The sequence below is a fragment of the Castor canadensis genome, chromosome 4, assembly GCF_047511655.1.
Source record: "Castor canadensis chromosome 4, mCasCan1.hap1v2, whole genome shotgun sequence".
Taxonomy (NCBI): Eukaryota; Metazoa; Chordata; class Mammalia; order Rodentia; family Castoridae; genus Castor; species Castor canadensis.
The window spans coordinates 148,708,192-148,724,216 of record NC_133389.1 but is presented as its reverse complement, the minus strand read 5'-3'; the positions used below and the strand labels follow the sequence as shown (position 1 = coordinate 148,724,216).

General features: G+C 37.2%; 1 long non-coding RNA gene across 2 annotated transcripts in view; it reads left to right on the top strand.

The window, feature by feature from the left end:
• The window catches only part of LOC141422614 (uncharacterized), a 133,547-nt gene that overhangs the window by 14,362 nt on the left and 103,160 nt on the right, over positions 1-16,025 (top strand). The gene's annotated exons all lie outside the window — the stretch shown is intronic.

Here is a 16,025-nt window from a genome sequence, read left to right as displayed (position 1 = left end):
TATTTAAAAACAAAAATAAAAAAGACAAACTTGCAGGAAATTAAGGAGAAGCATATACTAAAACAAACAAATAGGAAAAATAGACACATCAGCCAGAGGCCGGATTAGAACGCCACGGTTACAAAGGCAAAGGTACCAAGACATACTCTATTCTGGCTGACTTACAAGGAAGCAGTCAAGACCCAAGAAGATCAAATTTAAAAATTAATGCAAAGATAGATGATAGATAATCCAGTGACATCTTATTTACTTCTTTATATTTCAAGGTATTTCCATATATCTGATTTCAACATCTTTAGGTATTTACTTATGGCTGTGTGTGTGTGTGTGTGTGTGTGTGCTAATTTTTTTAAAGCAAATGGTCATTTCTTTTCCTGTAAGACCTTTTCTCCCTCGCCAAAGACACTGAAGATTCATCCATCTATGTCTAAGCCAAAATGACAAGACGTTTTCTCTGATTTATTAGTAAACAACTAAATAGCAACATTAAGCTTGTAGGAAAAGATTAACAACACTGCACTGTAATACCTGTCATGGTAATTTAAGTAAAAGCTGCTAAAAATGTTCATTCTTTATCATGGAGCATTCAGTAGTCTTTGCCTAATGGATGAGACGATGCTGTGAAGCTCCTTTGGAACTAGGGCAGCATGGTAAGACAGCCGTGATTTTGCTGTGTGTTTGAATACTGGTTAAATACTGATTGCAAGGTGTTGTCTCTTCCCAACTCCACTGGAAACTTTTCTTTGTTCAAAACTGTTAAATCTTTAGTTATATGAAACTGAATTTATTTGACTAAGCCAAGGGTTATTCACCTAACTTGGCAACTTTCATTACTTTTTTCTCTGGAGAAAATTGCCCATATATAAACACTTCTCAAGTACCATGTGTCATTTCAAAAGTTATTACAATGTAGCATAGTTGAATTCACTCCCTCCATCATTTGCCTTTATCCCCCTCCCCCATTTCTGGAAGAGTTTCAACAGGTCTCATTTTTCTATTTTCATATATGAGTACATAATTTTTCCATACTCATCTTCCTATATCCTTTCCTTATATCATCCCACTTCCCACTGATACCAAGCCCCCCCCAAAAAAACAAGAAGGAAATAATTGAATGAACTCTTAAACTTGTATTATTCTTTCTTTTCACCAAAAGTTACAAGGCATCTTCCAGAGACTACAGGCTCAATCCCTCTACCCCGTTAAATCTTAAGATGTTTTAAAACTCTTGAAAGTGTGTTTAAGAAAATGAGCTTCCTCATTCTCGATATGTATGCATTAATATGAAAGTTTATCTGTTCCAGAAATTAAATTTCCCACCCTTTATTTAGAGACCTGGTTCGTGTCCTTATGAAAACTCAGGTAAATCTGATATTTCCGTTCCAAATTTCTTCACTCGTCTGATTACAGTGTCAAATAGCATATGAAATGTGAATCCATAAACCTTCCATGGCACCCACTTCTACGACATAAACACCGCTGAGTCAAAGGAAATTGAACGTATTTATGTGGTTAATTTGTTTATTTCTATGAGACATATTACTACAGTCTATATTTTATAAATTGAGTTTATTCTTACAGAAACCAAAATTCTTTCATTTGAAAGAAGTGAAAAGACACTAACTCATATCAGCATTAATCTAGATTTTGAAATGTATTAAAAATATGAAATTGTGGTCCTAGAACTAAAAAGATATATTCAAGAGATCAATTAGGATTAAAAAGCCTCCTTCAGGAAAGTAGCAGTTGGATGCCATCCATTGTAGACTATCCCCTGGGACACCAGCAAAAAAAAGCATGTCCTGTTTTCATTTTAATATAATTATAAAATGGAATAAAAACCCAGGAACACTAAGTCATCTAGGAAATGCATAGCCCTAAACAACACACATGCAGACAACGAAGGAATTCTCAAGCTCATGTGGGGAACACGGGTTAAAGAGGGTTTTGTCGGTTTTCTAAGCAGAAGCCTTCAGAGCAAAGACCTGTGAGCATTGAAAGATGAGCAAAACAAGCCACACAGCACAGGAAAACCACTCTTCTACTCATGTCTACTATTTATACAAAACAAGAAAGAGATAAAGCTTTTTTACACTTAAATGGAGGTCAACTCTGGTGCCTTGTCTGATGGCTGTCAGTGATGACCCTGTGTGCATCCAGTGTGGACAATAAGAGTCCAGAGACAGCTTTCACATACTACAGTAGATTTCAGACTCCATATGCTTAAAACCCTGGATTTACAGATTTTACTATTGAATATTAACTAACCCTACTCTCTCCAAAAGAGCAAAGGTTTGAAAAGTTTATTGCAGAGAAACTGGAGACACCTGAAGTGAAGAGAAAAAACACAGAACATGTTGCTGCTCTCCCTGTGATTGGCTTGTCAGTCTCACTGTGGGGTAAAACAACAAGGGTGAACAACATCTCAAAAGATATACGGCCTTTTTTTTTTTTTGCAGTCTTCTCAAAGACTAGTAAAGCCATATGCAAGGTAGACATAGAAAATTGCAGTTTGAGGCCAAGACTCAAACAGTACTCCCAGTTTCTTGACAGAGATAAGATGATCGTGAACTGAAGACACCCCAGCAAAAAGTTAGCAAAACCCCACCTCAAAGAACAAGCTAGGTATGGTGGTATACCCTGCAATCCCAGATATGTGGGATCGCAGTTCAAGGTTAGCCTGAGCAAAAAGCCAGACCCAATCTGAAAAGTAACTGAAGCAACAGGGGCTGGGAGTGTGGCTCAAGTGGAAGAGTGGCTGCCTAGCCAACATGAGGCCTTGACTTCAAACCCCAGTACTGCCAGAAAAAATAGACTATTTGAAATACTAATTTATATCTACTATTGATTATGTAAATTCTCATTTTAATTTTGCCTTGAGATGTTACTGAAAATTAATAGCACCCTTGCCTTAGAATATAATTATTTATTATTTTACATTCAAATATTTTAGGGTATTTCTTACTATGTTACATGACATATATTACTTGAGATAACATAACATATGATAATGTATATATAAACACATTTATTGACTGCTCAAGTTCTAACAATTTTGACTGAAAAAGGTTCATGATCAAAAGATATATGATGCCCACTGTAATAGTCAATTCTATTGCTAAAACAAATACCTGATGAAATCAACTTTCAGGGCCAGGTTGTAAAAGAGGAAGGGTGGGGGCTGAGGTGCCACAATCCCCCAGGGTCATGCCCCAAGCAGAAGGACCTCCCAGTAGGCCCCCTCCTTTTTTTTCCGAAAAAGATTATATTGTACTGGGTGGGGGTACAGTATAGAATCACAACATATCGAATATATCATACTTGAATTCACCCCCACAACTGCTCTCTTTCATCCCTCCTCTCCCAATTCCTGGAATAGTTTCAACAGGTATCATTTTTGCATTTACATACATGTGTATACAGTATTTGCACTGTATCCATCCTACCATCCCTTTCCTGCCACCTCCCCTCTCCCACTGGTGCCAATGCCCTCCCTCCCTCACAGAACCTGTTTTCTGCCCTCCTGTTCTCTGATTTTGTAGAAGAAAAAAACATAAAAGACAAAAAGAGAAACATGGTGTTTTTGCTAGTTTGAGATAAAGATAGCTACATAGGGAGTTTCCTTGTGTTGTTCCCATGCATATGTGTATTACAGCTCCACTTGATTCACTTCTTCCAATCCTCCTCACTCCTCCTTAGCCCCCTTCCCATGGTGGCCCCAGCTAGTTAAAATTTCTATATTCATTCCTGTACAGAGAGCACATCAACCACATTCAAGTTTTTAGTTTCCTTCCCTTGCCCTATCCCTCCCTTGCACAGCCTCCCCTTAGTGTGACCTGCATCCCATAATACTGCTGCATTTGTTTTGGGTCTATGTTCCGTATATGAGAGATAAAACATGGATTTTGGTCTTCTGAACCTGGCTAACCTCACTTAAGATGATGTTCTCCAGTTCCATCCATTTCCCTGCAAATGACAAAATTTCATTCTTCTTTGAGGCTGAGTAAAATTCCACTGTGTATAAACACCACATTTTCTTAACCCATTCATCAGTAGTGGGGCATCTTGACTATTTCCATAGCTTAGTTATTGTAAATAGTGCTGCAATAAACACAGGCATGCAGGTGCCTTTGTGGTAACCTGACTCACATTCCTTCAGGTATATCCCTAGGAGTGGAATTGCTGGATCATTGTATAGGAACCCTCCTTAAAGTTTCCACCACTCCCTGACATACTAAGCTGGCGACTAACTTTAACTCAAGGGCCTTCAGGGTATCATTATCCAAATCATGGCAACCACTATACGACCAAATACAACAGTATATCATAGAGATCTCTATGAATTCATATTCTTAAGAAAAGCAAACCAAATGAAGCCAGAGAGAGGAGTATTTAGTATGGCACTTTGTATGCTGCTCATTGCATTTCATTAAATTGGTCTCGTTGTTCTGTTCAGACCAGAATGTTTCTATGGCTAAGGGGCCATGTTCCAGTTGTCTTCTGAAGAATGCAGTGAATGAAAGAGAGGCAGAAGGGAGACGAAAAACAAAGACAGGCAGACAAAAAGACAAGCAGAAAGAATGACAGAAAGATAAAAGGGCAAGACAGAAAGAAGGAAAGAAGAATCAAAAGAAAGATCAAACAGCAAGCACTGTCCCTCTGAGGGACAGAAAGCTGCTGCTGTGTCACTGTCTCTCTGGTGCTCACGAAGTGCCTCTGAGCAGAGGGAAACCTCATGTCCCACTGCATCCTCCAGCCCTGCTCACCTCTCACCACACTCAGGAAAATTCCTGTGCACACTTACCTTCCTTATGCCACAGGAATGAGCTAAAGGCCACAGTTGCTACTGCAAAGATGGAGAAAAAGTATAAAACAGTGAATAATTTATAATAAGAGTTAATTACTTTTTTAAATGGTAGAAACTGTGATGTGTAATCTGTTTCCAAAACACAGAGGAAATGTGCAGCACAAACTCTGCAGAGAAGAATGACATATTTATGCACAAATGTAACTCCATGGATAGCAGCTGAAAAAAAGAGCAGGAGAAAGAAGTACTACAGGGCCAAAATGAGTTAGGAGGGAATTTAAGACATTGACTTAATGTACACTGCACAATAACACTCTCATAATACGGGCATTAGCCCAGGACCCCACATCATCCTAAATGCTCAGTAGCCTCTAGCTTTTTGTCTTTATTTCTGTTCACTCTGCCACCACAAGTTGAGGCTGGAGGGAAACTCACCTGCGGTATAACCACAAAACTTTCTGAGACCACCTTGCCCTCAAGGGCATCCTAACCACTGCCATAATAGCATTCCTGATTTTTGTTTTATGACTGTGGTGTAAATTCTTCAATAGCTGCTTATTGTCCACTAAATCCTTCCAATGTGGTATTCACCGAAATGGTCCCACACTGTCTTCTATGACTCACATATTATTCTACCATCATGTATATTTATCTGTCTCAACAGAATGGCAGCCCCACTCTGACTTGGTCATGGAGCTCCTTTGAAGAGTACATTTTCCCACTCCCTTGGTTTAACTCAATAGTTGTCCCAGGCAGCTCTGGACTTTCTACAACTTGACTTGGCCTAGTGCTTTAAAAGAAAATTATAAAATCAAGACCCATGCTCACAACCCCTGCAAAACTGGAACTCTAGATAAGGACATGGTCTTAGGAAAGTGCTGAATTCTTCAGCCCAAGGAATGCTGATAGGCATACCGCAGGACTCAGGGACTACCTGCTGAATGAATGAAGATACAATGGGTCTCACATTATGGGTTACTTGCCTTATTCTGCTTCTTGGCATAAGTATTTTGAATGTGTCTTGTCCTTATCAAAGCTCTGCAAGTCCTACAAAGTTCTTTAAATACAAAAAGCATATTCTAAATTCTCAGTGAGTCAGATAGTATAACTTGCTACTGTTTTGGAAAACAAGAGAGAAAAGGAATGAGCTTCATAGGGCAGGATCCCTGTAACAGCTCACCCTTACAAGGGATCTACAGGCCCTGTGGGAGACAGTGCACAGTCCCTCCACCCAGAGATGTCACCAGCAGACTTATAGACACTCAGCTGTATTTGTGGTCAGATAGAAACGACGTCCAGCAATTATGTCATCCTCCGTGACTGGTCACAGCGAAGGGCAGCTTTACGTCCACTGTGACATCTGTCTTAGAATTCTGTCCTGTTTAAACATAAAGCCACCTGCCTGTTACTTCTTGGTAAGAAACTATCCCTCCCTGCAAAAAGTCCTGATCTCACCAGAACCACTGCCTTTCTACTATAATCATACACTTGGAGGTCTTAAATATTGTAGCATGTTTTGTCACTTTAAATGGATTCAAATTGACTATTGAACCTTTATGTTGATGCTTGAGAACACGAGTTAGCAGGGAAAATTACATTCTCAAGCCTGTGCTCCTACTGTTAGGCTAAGGCATAATTATGGTTATTAGGGCTTAGTAACCAAGTAAATGCCTTTTAATTAACAGAAGTTCTAAAAAAAACCTACTGAAAAAGAACAAACTACCATTTAAGAGGAAAATAATGAATACTATGTTTCCTATCAACTTATCTTTGTGTATTTAAACTTAATAACAAGTATTATATGTTGATATGACTGTTAGGTTTTTTTGGTGGTAGTGGGGTTTGAACTCAAGGCCTCATGCTTGCTAGGCAAGCTCTCTGCCACTGAAGGAACCCTCCTGCCCAGTTCCATTTTGTTTTTTGTTTTTCAGATAGTTTGTTTAGTTTGTTTTGAGCTTTTGCCCAGCTGGACCTTGGCTAGAGATCCTCACACCTCTGCCACTCAGCACTTTATCATTCTTTTATCAGACATCAAAGTACAAACACAACTGAAAGTGGACCCCAAGCGATTTCAAGTATTGGTCTGCTTGTGTACCATTGTGTTGTTGCCAAGAGGACTAGGATGTCACAATTGCAGAGAAACAGTTCTTCTTCAGGGTTTGATGGCCTTAGTAGCATGTGCTATCCATTAACCCATGGAGTTTGGTGAGAAATGATGAGGCCTGTTTCTTTAGCAGAAAGAAATAGGCTTACAGAGTTTGACATACATTGTCTCTCTAAACAGACAATGGGGATCATTCTGGTAAAAGCAGACAGAGAACGATGTGGCTATCAAGAGTCCTAAGTTTCTCACATTTGTGAACAAAATATTGCTTTCCTGTTGCTGATCAGACAGGCACCAGGTTTAAAAGTTAAATATTTTTAAAGATCATTTTCAACTGTTTTGTAATTAGATTTTTTACGTACCTGATAAAATAATCATGTTCACAAATTGTCTTCAAGTCTTATGTGTAAATGGTCAAAGGGTTGCTGTGATGTGAATATTCTCCCACGCTTGTGTTTTTAACATATACATTCCTTCACAAACAGGTTTTCTGTCCCAAAATAATAGCCTTCTTCTGCCTTTCCATGCTCACTTACAGAATATAAGAAAAAGTTTTGTGGACTGGAGGAATAACTCAAGAGGTAGAGTGCCTCCTATGCAAGTGTGAAGCTATGAGTTCAAACCCCAGTACCACCAAAAAGAAAAAAGTTTCGTGTGTCTAATGAATTTCTAGGTAAAAAACAAAAATTTTTTAAAAATCACCAAATAAAAACTTATAACTGCTTGAAAGTCACATACTTACTCCATGTGCATTTTTATTAGAATATAATAAATGGCTTTAAATAGGTGGATTTTATGATAACCACATACTAGTTAACATCTGGCCTTTGGGGACAAACACTAAATAGAAACTGAACTCCTTAGAAATAGGGCTGTAAGTTTAAGACCATGACACACACAATTTCAGTATATGTTCAAATTCAAATTGTAGGATACTAATATCAACCTATCTTTGAGTTTTTAATGTAAAGGGATTAAGAAATTCAAAGAGGCTGAACAGACATAAAGAGAAAGGCCCCTTGGTGCAATAGGAGAAAGCAAGCATCTGAGGTCAGATTTTCCGAATTGCAATACTGGGTCTTCTACTTTTTACCAATCTGATTTTGGGCTTCCACTTTCTTGCCATCAAAGGGGGCACAGTAAGTATCTTCATGGGGCCATTTTGAGGATTGAGAAAGTGAGTGTCCACACGCCCTTAGAACTGTATCTAGCACATAAATGAAGATTAGATGACACTTGTATTGAAAGTAATATCTGACAAGATACCATTCCAGGAGATAGAATGTCAATGAAACCTCTACTTGTAGATGCTGTTGGTGGAGATGATACAAAACTTGCCTCCAAACTGTATATACATCTCTTTCAGCTTAAATTACGTCTTCCTAAAGATAGTTTTGAATAGATAGGTAGACATTCATATCTCTGCTTCCATCTAGTTCTGCTCTCACATCAAGAGCAAGGATGTCTAAATGGTTCAATAACGTTTTGCTCTGACTCTCAAGAGTGTGCTTCCAGATAGAGGGATGTGTACTTCACCATGTTACTTTCTCTTCTGGCCTACCTTCCTTTTTTCTTTTCCCATTCCTCTTAGGTTGGAAGAGATGGAATTGTTTCCCTGTTGCCTAGTATGGATTCCCACATGCCATATCCTTAGATCTAACTACATCTGATCTATAACAACCTGGAGGGTTAGATCAGCCAGGCCTACCCCTTGGTTAAAATAAATAAATAACTAAAACGAAACACAACTAAAAATTACAAACTACCAGAGTCAAAAAATACACTGGTTTATTCTAACTTAACTATCTTGTTAACCTATGAATTTATTTTTCTAAAAGAAGTCAAAAATACATGGAGAAATTCAAACAAGTATAACTTTTACATCAGTGTAGTATTTTGTAAGTTTTCAGAAAACTTTCAATACAGTATCTCATTTGAACCTGGTATCAAAGCTGTGATAAATGTAGAGTAGTGACTGATAGTCCCATTTTCAGGAAACAAGAAAGTAAAACAGAGAAGTTAAGATCAAAGGGCAAATAGATGGAAAAGATGAGTCTACGGCTTGGGCTTTCTGAATCATAGTTCAGTTCCCTTAATCACTACATGCTTAGGAATGCTCCACCTAAAAGTCTCTCCTTGCCACCTCCATCCCAGATTTTCATAGCACACCAAATGCCACGAGGTAGGAGGAAAATGTTAAATGGCCTCTTTAATACTCTGTCGTTAACAATCAGAATATCCTACTTTCCATTGGTAAGGTTTCTAGAAGAAACTAATCATCAAAGCAAGCACTTTATTCTCATGTCTACTTGTCTATCATTCAAATATGTACAATAGTTTCGAGTTATCCAAAGGTTTACTTATTTTTAAGTCAGTTTTATGATGGCATATCCTATATCATAACTTATATCTTAAAATGGCCACTAAATCTGTTGGCTAAATGAAATAATTCTGAAGTAAAAAAGAAGGGAGAAGGTATCTCTTATTTACTGTCAAATCCATTGCTTAGACCAATACCTTATTCATCTTGATCATCTTCCACCACCCCACTACCCCTCTACACCTGTCCTAGTTCCCTATACATTATTTCCCATAGAAAAGATGTTCAGTGAATGCATTTTTTTCAAAAAAGAAAAAAACCTCTTCCTGATATTGCTGAGGAATATTTCTAATTCCAGTTAAACATATCTACCTAAACGCTGAATCTACCTTTCTTCACTGAAAATATTTTAAAGGTTGTGTTCTTCTCCAAAGACTATTGTAAACCCCCATACTCACCTAAAATCAAATATTTTACTGTATCAACCTGCTATAAAGCCATTCATCTCTCTATTTTGCCAGTTTGAATTCATCCCTTATTTAAAATAGGAAATGTTCATGTTATGTTTATAATTTTTAAATTCAAATAATCTAACCCTATTATAAAAATAATCTAAATAAAAATTTTTTTCATTTATGTGTGCATACATTGTTTGGGTCATTTCTCCACCCTTCCCCTCTCACCCCTATCCTTCCCTCCCTAAATAAATATATTTTAAATGAGATATTTGCCCCAGGAAAATCTTTAAAAAATATACAAAAGATCAAGTACTTAACAACATACACAAGCAAATATGGTAAGAACATTCAGTAAGAAAAGAATGAAGAAAGAATTATACCAAATGTGCAGAACTGACATGGAAAAGAAACCAGTTCCTGTCATGTGGCTCAAGGAAAGGAGCTTGCATATTAACTCCATTGAATAAATGGACAAATGAACTGAACAGACAAGAAGTACAAATTTCTGCCTGGAAAGGGGGGGGACAGGCAGCCCAAACAATGTGTACACATGTGAGTAAATGTAAAAACGATAAAAAAAGAAGTACAAATTGCCAATAAATCCATTAAGAAATGCTCAAATCCCTGGCCATAAAAGAAATGCAAATCAAAACAGCAATGTGATTTAACCTTCCTCCCATCAGAATGGCTATCATCAATAACATGAACAACAACAAATGCTGGCGAGGATGTGGGAAAAAAAGGAGCCCTCATACACTGTTAGTGGGATTGTATATCAGTGAAACAATATGGGAAATAGTATGGAGGTTTGTCGAATACTAAAAATAATCCTACCATCTGATCCACCAATACCACTCCTGGACATATACCAGAAAGAATGTAAGCCACGATACAATAGAGCCATTTGCACCCCCATCTTTATTGCAGCACTATTCATGTAGCTAACATTTAGAACAACCCAGATGCCCTACAACTGATGACAGATTAAGTAACTGTGGAATATATATACAATGGAGTATTACTCAGCCATAACAAAGAATAAAATTATGTTGTTTGCAGGTAAATCAATGGAAGTGGGAATTATCATGTCTAGTGAAGGAAGCCAGGCTCAGAAGGACAAATGTCACATGTTTTCCCTCATACATGGAAATTAGACTTATAAGATAAATGTATACATAAATACATATATGATCTTATATATGCATGTATTTGTGGAGAGAGAAGTAAAACATGGTTGTATCAGTGGGTCTGTCTGAGCGGACTGTAGAGACTTGGGAGTGGACAAGAGAACAACTTTTAGAACAGAGAGTTACAAGTTCAAATCCTTATTTCAAGTCCACAAAACATATTTCCCAGATTTGCATCTAAGCATTTCAAACAGATGCCTCCAGGCTAAGTAACCAAGGGGGTAGGGGGTTGGGGATGGCTTTTCTTTATCCTCAGCCCAGTCCTCTCCACAAAGGACAAGGAGATACAATCTGCAACCTTTCAGAGCTTGACCTCCCACACTCTGGGTGCATCCTCACTGTCTTTCCCCACTTCCAAGGTCACCTACTGAGCATTTGGCAGAGCCAGGAAAATCATATTTTATTCTAAATCCCCAAACTTATTTTTCCTCTGTATAAACTCAGGAGCAAATTGGATATGCACACCTAGTAATTTCTATTTTGATAAAGTGGCTATTTTCATTTAAAGCATTTTATTATTTGAGGAAATATAATGATCTTCATATTTATTTGTAAAAATAGCCACCATTCACCTTTTATAAGACAGCCATCCACATTTTCCCTGAAGATACTATCATCAATATGCAGTAGTTTAAGTATCGGCTGGGCACCGGTGGCTCACGCCTGTAATCCTAGCTACTCAGGAAGCAGAGATCAGGAGGATCAGGGTTCGAAGCCATCCTGGGCAAATAGTGCACAAGACCCTATTTCAAAAAAAAAAAAAAAAAAAGATTGGTGGAGTGGCTCAAAGTGTAGGCCCTAAGTTCAAACCTCAGTACTGAAAAAAAAAATCTGTAGTTTAAGTAGTGATAGTGCTCACAGTGTTCACGTATCAAAGCTAAAATGGATTTACTCCCGGTAGACATAAATTCTGTAAGACACACATGGTCTTGTCCTTTCTTGCTGGCCAGCAATGATGAATGACTATTTCGGAAGTTCATAAAAATTATTATGAAAAAGTACTCCTATAATATCGCTACAAATTTTACATAATAAAATCCATTAACTGCTTCCATATCAGCAATGGTGAAGTCAAACTAGTTTCAGATGTGTATTATTTGCATAGATATTTAATGCTAGTTGATATCTCAGCCTGACATATGTAGATTATCTCTCTTTAAACACTTCTATTAGATTTCTTTTCATTTTCATGCACTGATAGATTGAGTACATTTCTTGCAATTTCTTAGTTCTTTCTCAGTATCAGTTTTTAATCTGAAAATTCCTCTGAGTTTTTCAAGTTTGAAAAAGAAATCACAGAAGTAGTTGTACATATGCTATTTAAGAGGAGGTGTTTTTACCTTAGTTTTTCTATTTCAATTATAAATAAGTGTTTGTGTTTTTAAGCAAAATAACAAATGTATTGCAGATGCATAAAATATATTACAAAATTTAATAACCTCCATAAGAGCAGAATGGAACATTCACAACCAATGGAATCTATTCAGAAATATCAAACATTCTGTACCCTTCCAGCAAAAGCTAGCACACATCCCCAGAGGTAAGCTAAAGCCACCGTGGGTGAGTGCTGTAGTTCAAAGACAAGGTTATAGTACAGAGCATGGCAGCTGGGCACCCGAGTGGCAACCATAAAGTCTGGAATCCTTCTGCTTGACAGTTAGCCATTTTCTCCCCACAAATGAAACTATTCTCTCCTTGATGAATGCTCTTTTTCAGTACTATCCATCATTGTATTCATTTCACTTTCATAAAGCAAATTAGCACTGTTTGATATCATATATTGATGCTTGAACTAGCTTAAAACAGCTAGTCATAGTTTTGAAAAAGATGACATAATTAATTTTGTGAGAATGGACTGCTAGAGATTGAAAGCATATTCATGTGAAAATGTATTTTAGATGTGTTTCAATTATTCAGGTATCAGATCATGAGAAAATGTGTTTAGGAAAATACAGATTGTAAAAATATCAGACAATTAGGAAACCTAGTTAAAGTATTGATCCTGATTAAGTCACATAAGTGAAAGTATATGAGCTTATGTAAGAAAGGAATAATATCTCATAAGTATATATAAGATCACTAGAAGAAAAAAGATATATAAGAAAAAACATTATGCTATTTATACATCCTATTAAACCCTATTTGCACGGTAGGTACCCATCATTCAAACTAGCTGAACTTGCTCATCTATATAGTGGCTGAAACATAGGATAAAGTACCATGGTCACTATGTATTTTATTCAACACTAAAATACCTATATTACTACTTCTACTGTAGAAATTTTATTGATAGCAAGATATTATTTCGATCCAAGAAATTGAATGTCTATTGAAAAAGAAAGTCTGTCATTCCCCCAGCACCACACACACACACACACACACACACATTCACATACAATTCTAGTCTAACTTTTTAGTCATTGGCTTTATGAGTTGTATAATTTTTATAAAGTTGTATAATTTTTAATGTGGTCACAGATTTCACTTACTTGAACATCTTTGAAGTAGAGTGTAGACTGTATACATTTTAATTTTCAAAGAAGACTTTATTGTCATATTTTTTCTTATGAAGTCTGTAGAAGTACAAAAGATCTTTTCTAAACTTTGATTCAAACATTTTTATACTAAGTATGCCTTAAAATGTTAATGATTCAAGTTTCAGTATGTTAATACAAAAATAATGGTATTATTCTAACAAAAATATTGGTGTTTCAAATGAATAAAAACATACTGGAATACTGAAAGCTAGTATTACTAACTCTGAGCATAAAAAAAATTTGAGAAAGCTTTGCTCAAATTTTCCCCATGTACCAGTCTCACTGATAAGTGGGTTTTTTTTTTTTTAGTTTAATTCAGCTATCAACATTTAAAAATTATTAGCTTTCACATTGAAAAGTCCACCTTTTGCATGAAAACCCAAACTACAGTTTCTCTTGAAACCTCACTATCCTGCCATACCTAGCACATGTCCTCACTTGGAGCGAAAGGCTATCTTTAGGACTCAGCTGAAAAGTGCTTGTGTCGGGGCCACTGGGGGTGGGGAGAGTGTTGCACACAGACACTGGATTCAGTTTAACTGCTTGGGCTCTTTGGAACACTTACCTTTACCAACCTAGTATACTAGACACCCAAACACTGGCAGCGTGAGAGCGCCTTCATCGCTATTACAGAGCAGGGTGTTCTGGGCACAGATCCAGGAAGCTGAATTGTCTGAGAGTCAGGGTTAGGATTCACCCACATTAGAGCTCATTATTACCCAGTCCTCTCTTCTTCCCCATGGTTAACTCAATGGAGAAAATTAAGGCTCTTCCCTGCTTTGAGGCAATCAAAGCAGGCCTCTGGCAGCCCACTTTGCACTCCAGGTAGGGAAGAATTGTGCTTATTGTCATGACTTTTCTAAGGTCCTAGTCCTCATTCTTCTTTCCAGAAAAGAACTTCCACATACGTTGCCCTCAAAGATTTCAGACTCCATTTGCAAAATATAAGTGCATAAGGAAAGACAATTTTAGTCAAAATCATGTGCCATATTAATTACCATATTTGCAAAATATAAGTGCATGAGGAAAGACAATTTGAGTCAAAATTATATACCATGTTAATTACCCCATTTTAGTTATCCTCTTGGAGCTTTTTAACATACATAAATTTGATGTCATTTTACAAGCTGTATCTCTTGGAAATGGCCCTAAAATAAGAAATATAACTCACTTCCTACACCTGAGCTTATACAAAGGAGTAAATCTCAACAGTCCCTACCCCACTCTCAACCCCAGACTCACCCCTACCCCCCAAAAATCAAGATAAAACCTACCCCACTCTCATCTCCATAACCACTTCCTGGTTATCTATGAAGCACGACCTCTAGGGAAAGATCTTAGAGATTCATTGTGAATGTGAATCAGAGACACAGCCGTCAGAGTCTCAAATGTATTGGGTGGGCAAACACAGGTACTAAAGAGTTGTTTGAGGAATGCATAAAGAAAAAGTGGCCAGGCACTGGTGGCTCACCTCTGTAATCCTAGCTACTTGGGAGGCTGAGATAGGGAGGATCACAGCTTGAGGCCAGCCCAGGGAAAAATAGTCCATGAGATTCCATGTCCAAAATAACCAGAGCAAAATGGACTGGAGGCATGGCTCAGGCAGTAGAGTGCCTGCTTTGCAAGTGTGAAGGCCTGAGTTCAAGTCCCACCCCACCAAAAAAAGAAAATAAATTTAAAATGGCCTGGTTGTAATTACCTAGTCCTCTCTGGAAGATCCAAAGGTATTATTTAGCATCTATAGCTAGTGACCCTACAGATTGTATGAGATGGAGTTGGATTAAAGTATTGAAATCCACACCTGCACGTGATCTTCCACCACCAAGGTTGAAGAGCAGAATCACTAGTGGTAGGCTAGTAATCGTTTTCTGCTCCCTTCCAGTCTAGTATGACTGACTGCCTACTTGATAGCAACTTTGCCCCACTTAAGTAGCACATCAAATTTGATATTTTGATGTCCCATTAATTAATAAGATATAGCCATTAGTAAACCACTAAAGTAATTTTAAAAGATGGACAAATGTGGAAATGGAGTTTTTTTCTTTACTGTGACTGATCTCACGGTTTTTAAATATGATTGGTCCATAATCTGCTTTGTTACAGCTATGTCTGCTTCCTGTGTCCCATAAAGAAGTTAAAATTAATTAAAATTAATATCAATAAGATTCCCCTTTAACTGAACAAAATCACAAAAGAATCATTTTGTGTTTGAGTGGATCCCATGTTCCAAGTAGCAGCTAATGGGACTTCTTAGTTTATATGACATACAGTGGGGTGAAGGAGAATTCACTTAGGCTTAAAGATACTGATCTCTATCTATGTTCACCCTTCGGGTTAGAAAGATAATGTCTGAAAATTAACAAATAGGAATTATTTTTAAATACCAAGCTAAAATAAATCCTTTCAAAAACTTGTATATGTTAAAGGCTTATTTAACTTACAAAAGACCCAAGTTTTTTATAATGCTAAAAAAATCAGCTCATTTTACTTTTGCCATTCTCAAAGGAAACATGCAATACACAAACCAAACTTTTAGAATTCCTTCGAAAGTTTTACAGTGAAACTAGAAATAACATTGAAGCAAAGAGACTCAAAGGCATTCTAATACATGA